The following is an 18653-nucleotide window of genomic DNA, read 5'->3' on the forward strand; positions in this document are numbered from 1 at the left end:
CTCTGTCCTCATCTGCACAAGCCTCAAACCCTTCAAAATCGTAAGTAGCAACATTCTAGAGCTCAGATTGTGATGTCATAATGCCTCATTCCACCAATGCCTAAGCTCCATCCTCATCTGCACAAGCCTCAAACACTTTAAAATCATAAATGTTTGAGGCTTGTGTGGTTAAGGCAGAGCTTGCAGGAATGGGGCAGGGACAGCGACAAAACTCCCTGTGACGGGGAAATTGAGTTCCTGTGGGGACGGGGACAAATCTGTCCCCGTGTCATTCAATAGTTACAGGGAAATACCTTTAAAACAAATAGGAGGAAATACTTTTCACTCAGAGAATAGTTAAGCTCCGGAATTTGTTGCCAGAGGATATGATAGCAGCAGTTAATGTAGCTGGGTTTAAAAAAGGTTTGGATAATTCCTGGAGGAAAAGTCCATAGTCTGCAATTGAGATATATACAGTATAAGAGAAGCCTCCGCTTGCCCTGGAATGTTGCTACTATTTGGGGTTTTGTCAGGTACTTGAATTGGCCACTGTGAAAACAGGATACACTTCCCCCTCCCCATTTGCGGTTTCTGCACTCGCAGTTTCACTTAATCACGATTTTTTTCTGGGGCGGGAGAAAATTTTAAAAAACATACCTTTGACCTCCCTGCCGCCTTCCCGGCCTTACCTGGCGGTCTAGCGGGCTTTCGGGGCAGGAGCGATCTTCCTACGCTCCTGTCCCGTGCAGATCGCCAAGAGGAAATGGCTGCTGTGAGTTCCCGTAGTCTCTCGAGATTACGACGGGAACTCCCACAGCCATTTCCTAATGGTGATCTGCATGGGGCAGGAGTGTAGGAAGATCGCTCCTGCCCCGAAAGCCCTCTAGACCACCAGGTAAGGCCAGAAAGGCGGCAGGGAGGTAGGGGTGGGTCAGAGCCGGATATTCGCGGTTTTTCACCATTCGCGGTCTGGCTCTGCCCGTATCCCCCGCGAATAACGAGGGAGAAGTGTATTGGGCTACATGTAGATGGACCATTGGTCTGACCTAGTATGGCTATTTTTATGATCTCTATAAGACCCCAAAGTTTCAGAATTCTAAGCAGCTACATGAAAAGGCTGATGTGTTGTGTTTGTTTTGTTTTTACCATAAGTGAGTCATAAAGATAAAAAATAGAGGGAAGAACTGGCGGAATAATACAAAATTCAGTAATAATAGTACCACTTCAGTAAACAAAATTAAATGCACAGCCTACACACTGAATGAAGGGGGAAAAAAAGACTCAGATGGCACAGGGAAAAATTCCAAGTATACAAACAAAGTGAGCTAAACTCATTGGCTCTGCTTCGAACCATCCATTAAAAAAAAAAAAAAAACTTCCATTAGTGACATTCTATCAAAACAATGAGATATATAAGCAAAATCTCATCAAAAATAGAACGCTTATCTGAGCATTAAGATCCCCCGACGGCTTCACGGCTGGAACGCCATTGCTTCAGGGCACAGGATCATTAGGCGCACTCGACGCTCACATCTCGAGTTGCTCACTCACTTATGGTAAATTAGTATCGGACTGAAATGTGCTATAAGAAAGATCATTTTACAGGAAGTGCTTTTTATCCTTTCAAATCAAGGATAGAAAGCACCGGAATCCTCATTTCAGATTAAGGGGCTCTATCTTCAGCCACCAGGGATACAGAAAAAGTGCTAATGCCCGTCTTTGACATGTACATATCTGTATATGCATCTCCATGCATGTAGCTTGTTAAGAGAAGCAAAAGACTTATGATTCACATACAAAGCACAATTCAAAATACTCAGGACATGCTGACAATGCAAACTCGAAAAAAAAAAAAAAATTTCCAAGATTAGGGCTTAAAGGAACAAAGACGATTACGCAAAGGAACTAACTTTTAAAAGCTATAAAGCAGTGGTTCCCAAACCTGTCCTGGGGGACCCCCAGCCAGTCAGGTTTTCAAGATATCCCTAATGAATATGCATGAGAGAGATTTGCATACCTGTCACTTCCATTATATGCAAATCTCTCTCATGCATATTCATTAGGGATATCTTGAAAACCTGACTGGCTGGGGGTCCCCCAGGACAGGTTTGGGAACCACTGCTATAAAGTAAAGAGCTGTGGTGGCGATGGGCCTGTTTTACGAAGCTGCGCTGCGATAACGGCCCCAAAGCCCAGAGAGATTTAAAGAGCTTCAGGGCCGTTGCCGCGCGGCTTCGTAAAACAGGGGGTATGTCTCTTAAGAATAAATCAAGTTTCAAGTTTATTCAAATTTGATAGCCTGCCTTATCCATATTCAAAGCGGTTTTACAAAATTAAAATAACAAGTTTACAGCATTAAAAAAAAAGGGGAAAGAACTAACATAAAAGACATAAAAAAATAAGACATAGGGCTCCTTTTACTAGGCTGCGATAGCATTTTTAGTGTACGCAGAATTTTAGCGCGCACTACACCCGCGCTACGCATCTAGCACGCGCTAAAACCACTATCGCAGCTTAGTAAAAGGAGCCCATAGACGATAAGACGGAGATTAATTGGAACGAGAGGAAAATGGGAACAATCCTAATAATTGTCTGACCACGTGGTCCAAAAATAATAGAAAAAATACCCACCGTGGAACCCAGCCGAGAGGTTGGATAGGCTGGGGCTCTTCTCCCTGGAGAAAAGGAGGCTCAGGGGAGATATGATAGAGACCTTCAAGATCATGAGGGGCATAGAGAGGGTGGATAGGGACAGATTCTTCAGACTGAAGGGGACAACAGGTACGAGGGGGCATTCTGAGAAACTGAAGGGAGACAGGTTCAAAACAAATGCAAGGAAGTTTTTTTTCACCCAAAGGGTGGTGGACACTTGGAATGCGCTACCGGAGGAAGTGATCAGGCAGAGTACGGTACAAGGATTCAAACAGGGATTGGATGGATTCCTGAGGGATAAAGGGATCGTGGGATACTGAGGGAGGAGCTGGGATGTAACACAAGTATAGGAAGTTAACCAGGTAATGAGTATAAACCAACCAGGTCGTGCATGTGCAAGACCGGAGGGCTAGGACTTCGATAGGAAGGCAGGACTTAAATGGGAAACCAAGGTGGCAAGGGAGCCCCTTCTGATGATTCAGACAGGTCTTGACCTGTTTGGGCCGCCGCGGGAGCGGACTGCTGGGCAGGATGGACCTGTGGTCTGACCCGGCAGAGGCACTGCTTATGTTCTTATGTTATCTATTTATTTGATTAATAGGAAGGAAAGGGGTTTTTGCCCTATGATCTGATAGGGAGCGAGCGAGTTGTTCACGTTTGAAACCCAGCCGGGTTAATTGCTCCGTACTCTGAGGCTCTCTCACCCCACTATATTCACATTCATAATAAGGTTCAGATTTTCCAGTTAAATGGCGACAATAGAATAAAAAAGTTATCTTAGCGGTACATACACTTCTCCCTCCGTATTCGCGGTTTCAGTATTCATGGTTTCGATTATTCATGGTTTTTAGCTTGCTGGCTCCTCCCCCAAATTATGTCAGCTTGCATAGAGAAATCGCTGATTCCAAGTGTTTACAGAGAAAATCGCCGATTCCCAGCACTTTCTTCACCATGTTTTGCCTCTCCTTCAGGAACAGGCCAGGTCTCCTACCATGTTATTTGCGGTTTCACCATATTCACAATGGTTTTTAATAGAAATCAGTGAATAACATATGAAAAAGTTATTGGCGGTTTTTCTGTATTTGCGGTTCTGTTAATCCCCTATCGCAGCGAATACGGAGGGAGAAGTGTAATTCCACACACCTGCAGTTGGTCTTTCTATAAAGCGTCCCTGCTCATTTTCAGATCCCTAATTCATCTTTCCTCTTCACCTCTCTCGTGCTAGCTAACTAGATAACACAAAAGCAAGCAAATGAAGTATACAATAGTATTTACATGCAAAATGAATGAAGCTGTTCCATACAGGAACCCTAGTTTCCTGTTTTTATGCACACAAACAAATACTCCAAGGCCACCTGCTCTGGCTTCCTCTCAAAGCTCAAAGCTCAAAAAGCTATTTAAAGAAACATTCAAAAGAAGCTGCTTACAATGCTACTGTAAGGACAGCAGGAAGCACCTAAGGGCTGTATGATCACACTTGAGAAGAAGCAAAAACAGTTACATGCACTGGGAAAATTGTTTGTTTTATTTTAAGACATTTAACATCTGTGTCTCCACACCTATTATCAATGGCCAGGCTCTAGAGGGCTTTAATGCGAGCACAAGTTATCACTGGTTCCAGATCACTCGTTTATTTAAAAAATAAAAGGGAGAGGATTCATGGGTAGCAGAATGCTTCAAGTTCTTTATAAACACACTTTTTTAATATAAAAAGGATCGCTGAGAAGTTCAACAAAACTAATTTTAGATATTGACAGTATATCAGTGGGTCGCTCTCAAAAAGATTATGGCCCTAGCTGATCAAAACACAAGATTCACTCCCTGTGTCACTCTCTAGGACAGGGGTGTCAAATGTCGGACCTCGGGGGCCGCAATCCAGTCGGGTTTTCAGGATTTCCCCAATGAATATGCATGAGATCTATTAGCATACAATAAAAGCAGTGCATGCAAATAGATTTCATGGATATTCATTGGGGAAATCCTGAAAACCAGACTGGATTGTGGCCCTCGAGGAACGACATTTGATACCCCTGCTCTAGGACAACAAAAGGTAGAAAAGTGTCTTATTTTGAATGTATTAATTGCAATATGCTAGCTTTGTGATATGTGTATTACTGATATCTTTGTATTGTGTTCAGTGCTATTACCAGATGGCTGATTTGTAGGGGAGGTTAGGTGAGGAAAGTGACAGGGAGGAGCGGGAATCTGACCCTGGACAGCCATCTAGGAAGCAGGGAAGTTCTTGAGTCTTGTGAATTTATAACCTGTCTCCAAATGGCTTTGAATCTGAGAAGTCACAGCACAAAGTATCTCAGATCATCCAACTATAGTTAGATACTAATTATGGATTAACGAGTGGTAACATCATGCCACTTGCACTTGGAAGCAATTTAACAACTCAGACAACATAACTGGTCACCAGATTTTTCTGAAACAAGTACATCTGAAGAAAACAAGGCAATATTGGGACTTCACTTTTATTAGGAACTGGTTCCTTCTGCTTCTATGGTAACCCTATTTATACTGTAATAGTTCAGGGTGCTTTTTTACAACGTAACATTATTTTTGGATTTACTCTAAAAAAAATATGTTTGTTTACGTTTCTCAATTTTATTTTTGCAATTGTTAAATTTGAGATTTACTGCACCTGAATGTCTTATGCCTGGGTTTGAAGAGGCAAGTAATTAAACCTAAAACTCAAGTATTCAATAGGCCAAGAGTAACAATATCGTGCAACTGGAATGCGAGACTACTGTATATATATATATATATATATATATATATATATATACTGTATATATATATATTACTCCTCATTTGTTATCTGATAGTGTCCCCTAGTGGTGGCAAAAAAAAAAAAAAAGATGTATTCCAGATTTGTACAACGATTTCTCTTCTAGCAGGACAGAAGTCCAGGAATCTGATTTAGAAATGAAGTGGAATGTGATAATATATAAGAATTATGGTGAGAAATAGATAATAAATCTCCAGATCTTATAACAAGGTTTTTATGATCAATACAAGAACTACTTACTAGATTACCTGAGGTGAATATTAGGCATTCACCTTCAGTACTATGTCGGTGGTAAAGAAAACTGGAGATTTAGAGGTCAGTCAATAAAAAGCCGAGCACCTAAATTTAGGTGTCTACTTTCAGCCAAATTTAGGTTCCAAGATTTACTGAAGTAGGTACCTAAATTAAAGACTTCTGCTCATCTGATTTTAAACCGCTAGCAATGGAAATAAGCAATAAAGGCCTGATTCTGCAAACGGCGCTGTAATCAATAGCCACCTACAAATACAGCGTTGATCGCGTGTCAGTCATGCTGCTGAGCCGTTTGCTGAATCGTGGCTCCCATTAAAGGTAGGCGCTGGTAATGTAGGCCAGGGTTTTAAAGACCTAAATTACCGGCGTCTACCTTTGAGGGTAGGCGCCGGTGTAAAAATCACACCTAGCAGCGCCTAAGGTCATTTCCGGCCCAAACCACGCAGACTCTGACCTTAGGTGCCTCCGTAGATGCGATTCCGGCGCCTACATTTTTTTAAATGAGATTTTAATTGGTTTTTAATTGGCACAGTCAATTAGTGGGACAATTCCTACCGATTCCTACTGTATCTTGCATCTTCACTGATATGCCTCAGTTCTCTTGCTGTGAACCGCCCGGATCTTCTGGTTGGGCGGTATATAAGAAATAAAATTATTATTATTATTATTAAAACAATTAAGTTAGGCGGTGGTAGGGCACCTACCGCTGCCTGACTTATGGCGCCATTTGCAGAATCAGCCTCTAAGCAGGGTTCTGCGCTCGGGCCCGTGCTCTTCAACATATTTATAAACAACCTGGAAATTGGTACGATTAAATCTGCGGACGATACAAAGTTATTCAGAGTAGTGAGGACACAGAGGGATTGCGAAGACCTACAACGAGACATAAACACGCTACAGGAATGGGCCGCAAAATGGCAAATGAGGTTCAACGTGGATAAGTGCAAGGTGATGCGTGTCGGTAACAAAAATCATACGCACGAATACAGGATGTCCAGTGCTGTACTCAGAGAGAGCCCCCAGGAAAGGGACTTGGGAGTACTTGTAGACAAGTCAATGATGCTGTCCGCGCAATGCGCAGCGGCGGTGAAAAGGGTGAACAGAATGCTAGGAATGATTAAAAAGGGGATCACGAACAGATCTGAGAAGGTTATCATGCCACTGTACCGTGCCATGATGCCCCCACCTGGAATACGGCATCCAACACTGGTTGCCATACATGAAAAAGGACAAGGTACTACTCGAAACGGTCCAGAGAAGAGTGACAAAAATGGTTAAGGGACTTGAGGAGTTGCCGTACAATGAGAGGCTAGAGAAACTGGGCCTCTTCTCCCTTGAAAAGAGGAGACTGAGAGGGGACATGATCGAAACCTTCAAGATAATGAAGGGAATAGACTTAGTAGATAAAGACAGGTTGTTCACCCTCTCCAAGGTAGAGAGAACGAGAGGTCACGCGCTAAAGTTAAAAGGGGATCAATTTCCGTACAAACGTAAGGAAGTTCTTCTTCACCTAGAGAGTGGTAGAAAACTGAAACGCTCTTCCGGAGGCTGTTATAGGGGAAAACACCCTTCAGGGACTCAAGACAAAGTTAGACAAGTTCCTGCTGAACCAGAACGTACGCAGGTAAGGCTAGACTCTAATAGGGCACTGGTCTTTGACCTAAGGGCCGCCGCGCAAGCAGACTGCTGGACACAATGGACCACTGGTTTGACCCAGCAGCGGCAATTCTTATGTTAACTTGTCTCCTCCCCTACTTATGGCCACTTTTTAGGAACCTAAAGTAAGATGTGCAGATAGGGAACATATCTATAATTATTGTTATTTGTTAAATTTGGTTTACCACCTTACAAGAATGTACATTGAGATAAAAATAACAGATAAGAAAACAATAAATTATACACCTGGAGGATAATGAAACCAGAAAACATCAAATTCAAAACACTTGATATAAAATAATGCCAATTCAAAGTCCAAAAGAATAGAACAAAGTGCAGGAGTGAGCTGAGACTCATGGAAGAATGGTTCAAATCTCACTGCTGCTCCTTGAGATCTTGGGCAAGTCGCTTAACTCGTTATTGCATCAGGTACAAACAGATATTAAGCCCTCTGGGGACAGGGAAACACCCACTGTATCTTATTGTCACTCATCTTGAGCTGCTACTGAAAAGTCATGAGTTAAATCAAAAAATAAAGGTCTCAGGGAGTCATAGCCAAATACTGTAAATACCTACCAATTACAATACAAAACAGTAATAAAAACTAAATATTACCATAGCCTAATTAACATATAACCAACAATCTTAGGCGACCTTAGTGTATATATTCCAACTGCCTTAGCAACTTTATAAAGAAATTGGCAATATTAAGATGAAGTCAGCATTCCATCAGAAAGATGGGGGTTATCCAGTGTTTTGCACTGTCACATGTTGGATTATGTCCCAGTTGGTGAGAGTCGTATGTATGGGCAACGTGTAAAACATAGAAACATAATGGCAGATAAAGGCCAAATGGCCTATTCAGTCTGCAAAATCCACTATCTCCTCCTCTCCCTATAGGCTAAGGGGCTCATAATCGAAAGAGAAAAACGTCCAAAAACCGGCCTAAGTCGGCACTTGGACGAACATTTCTCAAAAACGTCCAAGCGCCGATAATAAAACCGGGTTTTGGACGTATTTTAAAACGACCTAGGCCTTCCTAGTGCCGCTCAACGTCCAAAGTTAAACGGGGCGTTTCGGGAGGCGTGTCGAGGGCGGGAATTGGGCGGGACGTGGGCTGTCTTAGACTTAGTCGTACATGTATAACCGAAAGTTTAACAACAGCGCCTAGACGGAACTTGGACGTTGTGACTTAGACCATGTAAAGAAATCTCTCTTGCCATATACAACCAAGAATCCAAAGAACTGGACAATGATATTTAAACAGGCTGGTATGTTTGAATTTCTTATGGAATGGAAAAGGTTATCTTTGTAAGTTTGTTGCGATGAAGTTTGTTTGTTGTTTTGATTTAGTTGCAGCACTAGCCCCGTCCTGAAGAAGAAGGCGAAACACGTTGGTGGGGAACAGTGCGGCCATACAATTTAAAAAAAAATGCCAAGTCCATTTATGAATGTTAGAGATTGGAATGCCTAAATGAATAAGCTTAAATAATAAGATGAAGTCCAATAACATGACAAGTTGAAGAACATGAAAAATATTGTAGAAGATTCAATGGATATAACCAATTAGAAAAAAACATAACAGATAAAGATAAAAAAGTTTCAATAAAGTTTTTAATAAAAGCTAATGGCTGATATATAATAAAGAGTAGCAAAAACAGCTTTGATAGGGCAGAGCTCGCTACAGGGATTCAAAGAAGGATTGGATAAATTCCTGAACGATAGGGGGATTGAGGGGTGCAGATAAAAGTAGAGATAGGCTAGGAAGAGGGGTACAGATAAAAGTAGAAATAGGTTAGGAAGAGTATAGATAGAAGAAAAAGGGGGATCATAGGGCTATGTCAAGGTACACCGGACAGGTCATAGACCTGCTGGGCCGCCGCGGGTGCGGACTGCTGGGTGCGATGGACCTCTGGTCTGACCCAGCGGAGGCAACTTCTTATGTCTTATGTTCTTATGAGGCATAGAAGGATATAGGTGACTAAAAAAAAAAAACTACGCCAGGTATAAAATGTCAGTTTGAAAGTGGCCCCCACAATATTAGGTGGTAGGGGTTAAGTGAAAGGCGTACTGACAAACGCCAGGTCCCAGGTTCAGTTCCCTCACAGATGACTCACCAGGAAGTAGAATAATAGACACAACCAGAGGTGATTGCATAAAGAATATATTATAGAAATAGGCTTACAGAAAAGTAATATTTATAAGCATTACAATTAAGCAGAGAGCATTACACTTAAGCAGAGAGCAAGCAGTCTCACTGCCTTACAGAGGTCAGAGGCAGAGAGGGACATAGAAGCTTGCAGAAGAGCCAAGAGATAGCTCCATAGGAAAAGAGAGAGCGATTGATAGCTGCATAGAAAAAGAGAGAGCTCTTGATAGCTGCATAGAAAAAGAGAGAGATACTTGTGTGTTTATACCTTGGAATCTTATTCTGAATAGAGAAAATATTGTATCTCCCAGTATCTTTCTGTTTAGAATTTGTAAACTGTTTGAGACAATGGTTAATTTAATTAACAAAGGAGGGTGAGAAACCTGATGGGATTAAGTCTCTGGCTTGATCTGTGCACCATTATCCTAAGCACCCTCTTAATCAGGCATTAACACCTTTTAGCTAGCCATGATTCAATCAGGGCTACTTGAAACTTAAAATATATCAATCAGGGCTACTTAAAACAGTTTCCCTGCCCTAAGGGTCTATCTGCCTTCCCATGCCAGGGTCAGATTGATATAATCTCCCAGAGGCCTCTAGGCTGACAGTATACACCTGGTAGGGCCTCCGCGTGTGCGGATCGCCAGACTAGATGGACCGAAGGTCTGATCCGGAGATGGCGCTTCTTATGTTCTTATGCTGCTACGCTGATATTCATCAGAGTTGCATTCTGAGATATCCCCAGTATTGCATTCTTGGTTGTATATGGCAAGAGAGATTTCCTTGGATTCTAATAGATTGATTGCCATTTAGCCTATTCCTTAATGTAATAGTTAATGTAAAACATAGTCTAAGTCACAAAAACCCACCTAAAGTCACCAGATAAGTACTGAAAACACATAACACAGACCCCCACACACACTACCCCAGTGATCACCGATCCCCCTATAAAAATATTAATCACACCTTTAAAATTCAGCCTCCAGACCATCATCACCTGGCAGCCTGGCATAGGAAAGCCTAGTCGTCCAGCCCAGAGGCAGCTTAAGTCGTCTTGGGGGCTGTTAGGGACCCATGGAGAGGAGGACCCATGCCCATAAGCCCCTGTAATCACTGTATTGATACTTAAACATGTGTACTCCCCTATACACCCCCAAAACCCTTTTGTACTGGCATATAAGTGGCTCAGGCAGCCATAAGGGCTATTGGGGTGGTAGATAAGTGGGTCTAGGGGATTCTGGAGGTGGTTTGGGGGGCTCACCATAACCTATAAGGGAGCTGTAGTGAGGAGAAGCCATGGCACCATTTTTGTGAAGTTCACAGCAGTGCCCTATAAGGTACCCCACTATTTAGGTAGCATGTCTGGGTGTGCAGTCCACCACTTTGCAGACTCCTCCCACGTCCAACAGGGCTTGTTCTAGGCGTTTTGTACTTGGACGGAAATGTAGTATAAAGATGGATGATTTAGCGGCTTGGACGATCAGATCGGCAGGACGTATAATTAGACGATTTTCAAAAGTCAAAAAAAGTTGGACGTATATTTAAAAAATGTGTCTTAGGCTCTTTTTAACTTTGGACGACTTGCGAGATGGACATAAACGGACTTAGACGTCCCTTTCGATTATGCCCCTACATGGCTCTTAAGATTTGCATCTCCTCTCCCTATAGGCTAAGGCTCTTTACACCTGCATTGTGAAGTCTATAACTTTATGATTATAGAAACATTGTAAACTTCAATGCTCACAGCTCTGTGAGCATTGAAGTTTATTATTATTAATCCTCACAGATTACTATATAAATCTCCCTAGTAGGATATTATAGAAACATTGTATAATATGATGGCAGATAAAGGCCAAATGGCCCATCCAGTCTGCCCATCCACAGTAACCATTATCTCTTCCTCTCTCTAAGTGATCCCAAGTGCTTATCCAAGGCTTTCTTGAAATCACACAGTCCCTGTCTCCACCACCTCTACCGGGAGACTATTCCAAACATCTACCGCCCTTCTGTAAAAAAATATTTCCTTAGCTCCTAGCAATCTGAGGCTAGAGTAGAAGACTTGGAAGAGCTGAGAGAGGCAGAGAAGTACATAGAGGAGAATTACAAGAATGCTGTAAGTTCCACCTCTAGTCTGGCAGCCTCTATGCTGCCTTGGAGGAACAAGGTCTTCTTAAAGGAAAGCATCACCCTGGTGAAGTAGGAAGTAATCCTGTAGCCAGGACCTGCCGATGCAACATCCTCTCACATCAAGGATATATCTCCAGGGGCTTCTGCCCAGAAGGGAAGAATTAGGATGGCTGTTGTAGTGGGAGATTCAATAATTAGGCATGTAGATAGCTGGGTGGCTGGTGAATGTGAGGATTGCTTGGTCACTTGCTTACCTGGTGCAAAGGTGGTAGACCTCGCATGTCATCTAGATAAGATTTTAGACAATGCTCAGGAGGAGCCTGCTATCTTGGTACATGTGGGTGCCAGTAACACAGGGAAATATGGTAGGGAGATTCTGGAATTCAAATTTAGGCTCTTAAGTAGGAAGCTAAAATCCAGAACCTCCAGGGCTCCCTATTCCACATGCAGGACCCAAGAGAGCTCTGGAGTCTCAATGTGTGGATGAAGTGTTGGTGCAGGGAGGAGGGTTTTAGATTTGTCAGGAACTGGGCAACATTCTGGGGAAGGGTAGACCCAGACTACTGGTATCAACATTTTAAAAGGAAATAGAGCAGCTTTAAACTAGAAATTGGGGGAAGGACAACAGTTGCTCAAAAGAGCATGGTTCAGAACAAGTTATCTTTAAAAGATATCACCATAATAGAGAAAACAGGGCATCCCAATAGAGAGGCTACAATAGAGGCCACAATAGATTCGGTTTCCTTAAATACAGATCAGACAGATTGCAAATTATCCATGCCAACTGCTGAGCAAACTGTAAACAGCAATGACAAACATATTTTGAAATGTCTGTATGCAAATGCCAGAAGCCTAAGAAATAAGATGGGAGAGTTAGAATATATTGCACTAAATGAAGAGATAGATATAATAGGCATCTCGGAGACCTGGTAGAAGAAAGATAATCAATGGGGCACTGCCATAGTGGGGTACAAATTATAATCGCAGTGATAGGGTGGATCTAATTGGAAGAGCCATAGCGTTATATGTTAAAGAGGGCCTTGAATCGAATAGACTAAAAATTCCACAGGAACCAAAACACACCTTGGAAACCCTGGTCGCAAAAAACTCCACTTTACACTGGCATATTCATAATTCCAAAAACCGCAGGCTTAGTCATTCCAAGAACTCTTACTACAGTTATACTGAATTAAACAAACAGCACTTATCTTCATATATGTGGTCCACTCAACATGCAGCTCAAGGCAGAAAAGCATATAGGCACACTGGATGCTCCCCCTGTCAGTATTCTTCACATGTTGTACACAGTGTAAGAGTAGCTTAAATGCCAAACATCCATTTAACAGATTCCCAACAAGGCCTCTGTTTTGCAAAAGCTTCATCAGGGGAACTGTTTTCAATCGAGCTTAACGCTGCTAATACTGCTAAAAGGCTGGGAGTAGGTGATGCTCCAAACAAATTAGAATTGGGGTTTTTTTTTCAATTATTATTTTAAACAAAATTACTACCAAGTGCCTGACCAACACTTCACCCTATTACAAGTAGAGCTGGGCTGACAGTAGAAATTTAACATAAGGGATGCTTTTAATACTTCAGGCATTCTACTCATATATGTCTAAAAGTCTGTGCTATTAAATATTTAATCTTTTGAACTTAGGGCTCCTTTTATGAAGGTGCGCTAGCGGATTTAGTGTGCGCTTAGCGAGCACTACATTGCCCCGTGCGCTACACGCTAAAGCCTCCATAGAGCTGGCGTTAGGGTTTTCCGTGTAGCGCAGGGTTAGCGCGTGCTAAAAATGCTAGCGCACCTTCGTAAAAGGAGCCCGTAGTCTGACAATGAACGGGGATGGGTGTTTTAGCTGACATGTCAGAATGATACCTGGAGAGTTTAGCTCCCAGCAGCTGAGCAGAAAATCTACAACTTAGTAGCAAGCCAACCACACATGGCTGGATGGGAAATGACACGGTGACAAAATTCATCACCGTTCCCGTCCCCGCGGATAACCGCGGGAAATAATCCCATATCATTTTCTAGTGTCTATTTCAACCTCGGTCCTTCTACACCAGCATTCTTCAAAGCAAAGCTTGCGGGTCAGTGGCTGTGCTTATGTGAGCCAAGGATAATGAAGCCATTGTGACATCACTGATGTGATTGGTTCTTAGGCACTGGTGGAATGAGGCATTATGACATCACAATATCTGCTCTGGATACCAGAGACTGTCATTCTGTAGTGTCTGTTTCAGCCTCAGTCCTTCTACACCAGCATTCTTCAAAGCAAAGCTTGCAGGGCAGTAGTTGTGTCCAATTATACTCTGATTCTTCCCTCTCTCCTTAAAGAGTGACATGAAGATGGTTTCCCGCGGTTATCTGCGGGGACGGGAACAGTGATGAATTTTGTCACCGTGTCGTTCGGTACTTGAAAACAAATGTTTCATGGCTGCTCCAAGGCTGAAACCATTTCAAACCTCTTAATATTCTACAAGTAGTTTAGCACTAGAGGGATTATATTTTATCCTCACACATTTCCAACCCTGAAAAAAGTAACTTTTTCATGAGACAGCTACTATTTTCAGTCAACCCCACTTAGAGAAATAGAAAAAGAAGCTTATTTGGGGGGCACATTTGCTAAAGGCCCAATCCAAGGGGCGTCCAAGCACACAGGTAAACACCAAAACTGCAGAGGAGAATCCCAAGGCCATAGAACTGAATTTATGTAGTACCAATCACACAAAACAGACTCCAACATACATATTCACAGCCACTTCTGGGCTGAAGAGTCTGATAAGAGTATCGGGTTTCTAACCTGCAAATCTCAAAGGCCACAAACCGCAATGATTTCCTGTTGAAAATTGCGGGATATAAGAAGTTGCATTGTATTGGTCTAGTTTTCAAGATATAAATGCATCAGTTATAATTGCATCCGCTCGGGTGTACACAACTATATAATAGATAAATAAATACAATTCTCTCTCATGCAAATGAATTAAGGATAGTCTAAAAACCAGGGACTATGACCCTCAAGAACAGTATATTGACAGTTATGTTTATGAAGGAATGAAGTCAATAACAGACCAGTAACCAAAGGCAGAGGATAAGAAAGTAAATTTTTGACTGACCAATGAAAAGCTCTCTGTCCCTTCCCTAACCTGCGCTTTTCCCTGGCCATGCGCCTCCCATGCACCCTCCCACAATGCAGTGAAAGGGGAAATCAGAACTACAAATTCCCTCCTCCCACCACCAACATCGCGATCGCATCACTCCCGTCAGCACACTCGCCAAAACCTGTGCTAGGTAACGCCCCTTCTTGCGGAAACCTGGAGCGTGCTTCCCGTGCGGGGTTGTGCAGGAGGAGGAGTGTGCAGGAACCGGCAACGGGGAAACTGAGTTTCCCGAGGCGGTGAACCAGTGGGTGTGAGCAGGAAGAACTGGGCTACACAGTGAGACCTCTCCGTTGGTGGGTAGGTGTCCCTGCTTCACCTTGGACATAGGAGTGGGGGGCCATCTGCATAGAAAATCACTACTGTCGCCTCTTGGTGCAAAACCGGCTCTCCGCGTGCCAGGCTCAGAAGGGGGAGTGCCGATTACAGTACTCTTCCGATATTTGCGGTTTTTCAGCATTCGTGGTCACTCTGCGAACATATCCCCTACAAATTTCAAGGGAGTACTGTACTATAATTATAGCAAATTGTAATCCGTTAACTGTATATGATGTACAGTATATCACTCGTTGTCTATTTACAATGTACGTATGTTAATCTGTAACCCGTTCTTAGCTCATTGGGGAGACTGGGATAGAAAACAAAATCAATATAACAGGGGTCTCATTGGTCCTCCAGGGCCACACAATAATTCAGATTTTAAGACTATCCCTAATGAATACAGTATGTAAGCAGGAATGTGAATACAGTGAGGGCAGTAGGCATGAAGATGTTTCTCATACATACTCGTATTCATTACAAATCCCCTAAAAACATGAAAGTCAGTTTGAGACCCCTGCTCTATAAAGCACTAATCTTCTCCAAGGGAGACAGAAATATTTATTAATCTATGCAGCCGCTTTGGCAACACAGTCTGAAGAGCTGAATGTCAATGACTTGTGTTCCTGCCAATTACATCAGGCACAAAGAGCAATCTCTCAGCTTAATACAATATTGTTGAAAACAGCGCTCAAGCTTTCCCCCAATCTAATTCTGAGTATGTATTCTTTTTTAATGTATTGATTGTTATTTTGGATATATTGAGCTCTATATTGAAATTATCAACTCTTGGATGACAGTAGAGGCCAACCGAATTACAGTTCTGGTTTTGACACTAAAACCAGCCTGAAATCCGGGTTGTCATGCTTCGGTTTTGGCTAAAGTATCAGTGTATTTTAGGCTGAGACTGCAACTCCCCCTTCTTCCCACAATCACTCAGTCCCCCCACTACCATCAACCAAAGGTACCAGCCTCCCACCATCCGAAGGCCCTCTCCAGGCTTACCTTAGAAGCCCTAGTGCAGGAGCAATCCCCAGTCACTCCTACCCATATCAGCTCCACAATCAAAATGGCTGCCATAACTTCATGTGGCAGCCTTGTAAGGTTATAGTTTATTATTTATATTCTGCCTTTAAACAAGAGGATTACAACCAAACATACACAGTCAAATAAGGCTGCTGCAGGAATCTTGGCAGCCATCTTTGACTGCAGAGCTGGTATGGGCAGGACTGACTGGAGATTGTTCCTCCCTCCAGAGGCCATTAGACCAAGGTAGGCATAGGCAGAGCCTACGAGTGGTGGAAGGGCAAAGCTTTTGGCCACTGGGTCAAGCTGTCAATGAACAAGACCTCCAAGAACAGAGTTATCCAATAAACCTAGCAAAAGTACAGATACTTTACAGCACAGTAACTAAATGTATCTTACACTGTGCTACCTGGAATGGCAGTATAGCCTCAAACAAATCTTGAGAAAACAGGTTAAATTCCTAGCACATTATATTTTTATCATCTGTCTTTTTTAATCCCAAAGAATTGCCCCCCGTGCAGCCTACAGCAAAATAAAATACAATTTATGAACAATTTATTTCCATACATAAATAGCGCAGTAATTCAGTAATTATAAAAAACTAGTCTTTAAGCCTGTTAAATTAACGGGTGCTAGAATAGATGTCTGTCTGTCTTTCTTTCTGTCTGTCTCTCTGGCCCCCTGTCTGTCATTCTTTCTTTCTCTCTCTCTATCCTTGGCTAGTGTTTGTCTGGGGGGGGGAACGTTTCTTTCTCTGCTGTCTGTCTGTGTTTATTCTATCTGTCTCCCTGGCCCCCTGTCTTTCTTTCTGTATGTCTCTCTGTCTTTCTCCTTGGCCCCCCTGCCTACCTGTATTTATCTGTTGTCTCTCTGGCCCCCTGTCTGTTTGTCTTTCTTTATGTCTGTCTCTCTCCCTGGCCCCCTGTCTTTTTTTCTGTATGTCTCTCTGTCTTTCTCCCTGGCCCCCTGCCTACCTGTATTTATCTGTTGTTCCATGCCTGACTGTCTCTCCGTGGCCCCCTTATGTCTCCCTACCCCCTCCCGAAAGCAAGCCCATTACATTAACGGGTGCCCTGTGCAGCAGCATTAGCTAGCGTTTCCTCTACCCCCCTTTCCCTTCCCGCGGTCCCGACTACAAAGCTGGTGATTCCAGCAGTGTGTGCAGCAGTCTTCACATGCTGCTTCGGGTCCTTCTACTGCCCTGATTTAATCTGGCACGTCCCTGATGACATCATCAAAGACGCGGCAGAGCAAATCAGGGCAGTAGAAGGGCCCGAAGCAGCGTGTGAAGACTGCTGCACATGCTGGAATCGCAAGGTTTGTAGTCGGGTCCGCGGGAAGGGAAGGGAAGGATGGAGGGGCAAAGGACTCGGGTCCCGGGCGGCGGGGTCAGTTTTTCGGTTCGTCCCGAGGGGGGGGGGGTGGAGGCGCTCTTTGTATCCCAGTCCCGGCTTGTGGAGGCGATCGTCGGCTGGCTGGGAGCAGGCTTGTGGAGGCGATCGTCAGCGTGTAAAGAAACTTCCGTATTGTGAGGTGGAGAGCAGGGAAGCTTGATTGGCGCGCATGCACACTCGTGTTTCCGCGATGGATCAGGGAACACGACTTTTGAGTGCGCATGCGCGGCCTACCATTTTATTATATTAGATACTCAATGCAATAACAGATAATAATAATCAAACCCTATCTCTAAGCTAGATCTTATTCCCTGTGCTCACTTTGTAACCCAACTGCTTATACGCTCATACCAGTCTCTCTCAAACTTTTTTTTAGCTCTGGCACACTAACCCCCTCTTTTACCAAGGTGCACTAATCGAATTAGCACGCTAAATGCTAACGCGTCCATAGACTAACATGCATGCGTTAGCATATGCTAAATCGATTACCACACCTTAGTAAAAGAGGGCCTAAACGAAGCAAATATTTTTTGCGGCACACTATAAATTGAAATTATACAATTGCAAAGCCAACAAAAAATTTACCCCCTCTTCTACAAAGCCACGGTAGCAGCTGCCGCGCGGCAACAGCCCAGAAGCCCTTTAAATGTCTATGGGCTTCCGGGCCGTTACCGCATAGCTTTGTAGAAGAGAGGGTTACATAAGAACATAAGAAATGCCTTCTCCGGATCAGACCTTAGGTCCATCTAGTCCGGAGGTGTATGGGTAATTGTAACAATGGTGAAACTAAAGTACCAGTAGATAGAATAGAATCGCTAATCAATGCAATGGATGTGTTTGTTTTTGAGTGCAAATGAACGCAGCTCGATAGTTGACAAGCAGACACACATTTCATTATCCATCATTCTTTTTTTTTTGGGGGGGGGGTTTCCAATTTAATTTCTGTCAGAGCTGGAAATCCAAGTTCACAAAGACAAGAGGATTCAAATGGTAACAAAACCTTGATTGCTTTGTTGCTCAGGTTAGGGATAACTACTGCATAAAAAATTAAAATTAAATTACTTGCCGTTAGTTTTCAAGGACCAATCAAGTTAAAGAATGATGCTCGTCAGGGTGGCAGTGTCCTTACGCACACAGACACTCAAAA

General features: G+C 43.1%; 1 protein-coding gene across 5 annotated transcripts in view; it reads right to left on the minus strand.

The window, feature by feature from the left end:
- Positions 1 to 18653, minus strand: part of WDR25 (WD repeat domain 25) — a 260069-nt gene that overhangs the window by 235542 nt on the left and 5874 nt on the right. The window lies entirely within an intron of this gene.

The sequence above is a fragment of the Geotrypetes seraphini genome, chromosome 7 (assembly GCF_902459505.1).
Source record: "Geotrypetes seraphini chromosome 7, aGeoSer1.1, whole genome shotgun sequence".
NCBI lineage: Eukaryota > Metazoa > Chordata > Amphibia > Gymnophiona > Dermophiidae > Geotrypetes > Geotrypetes seraphini.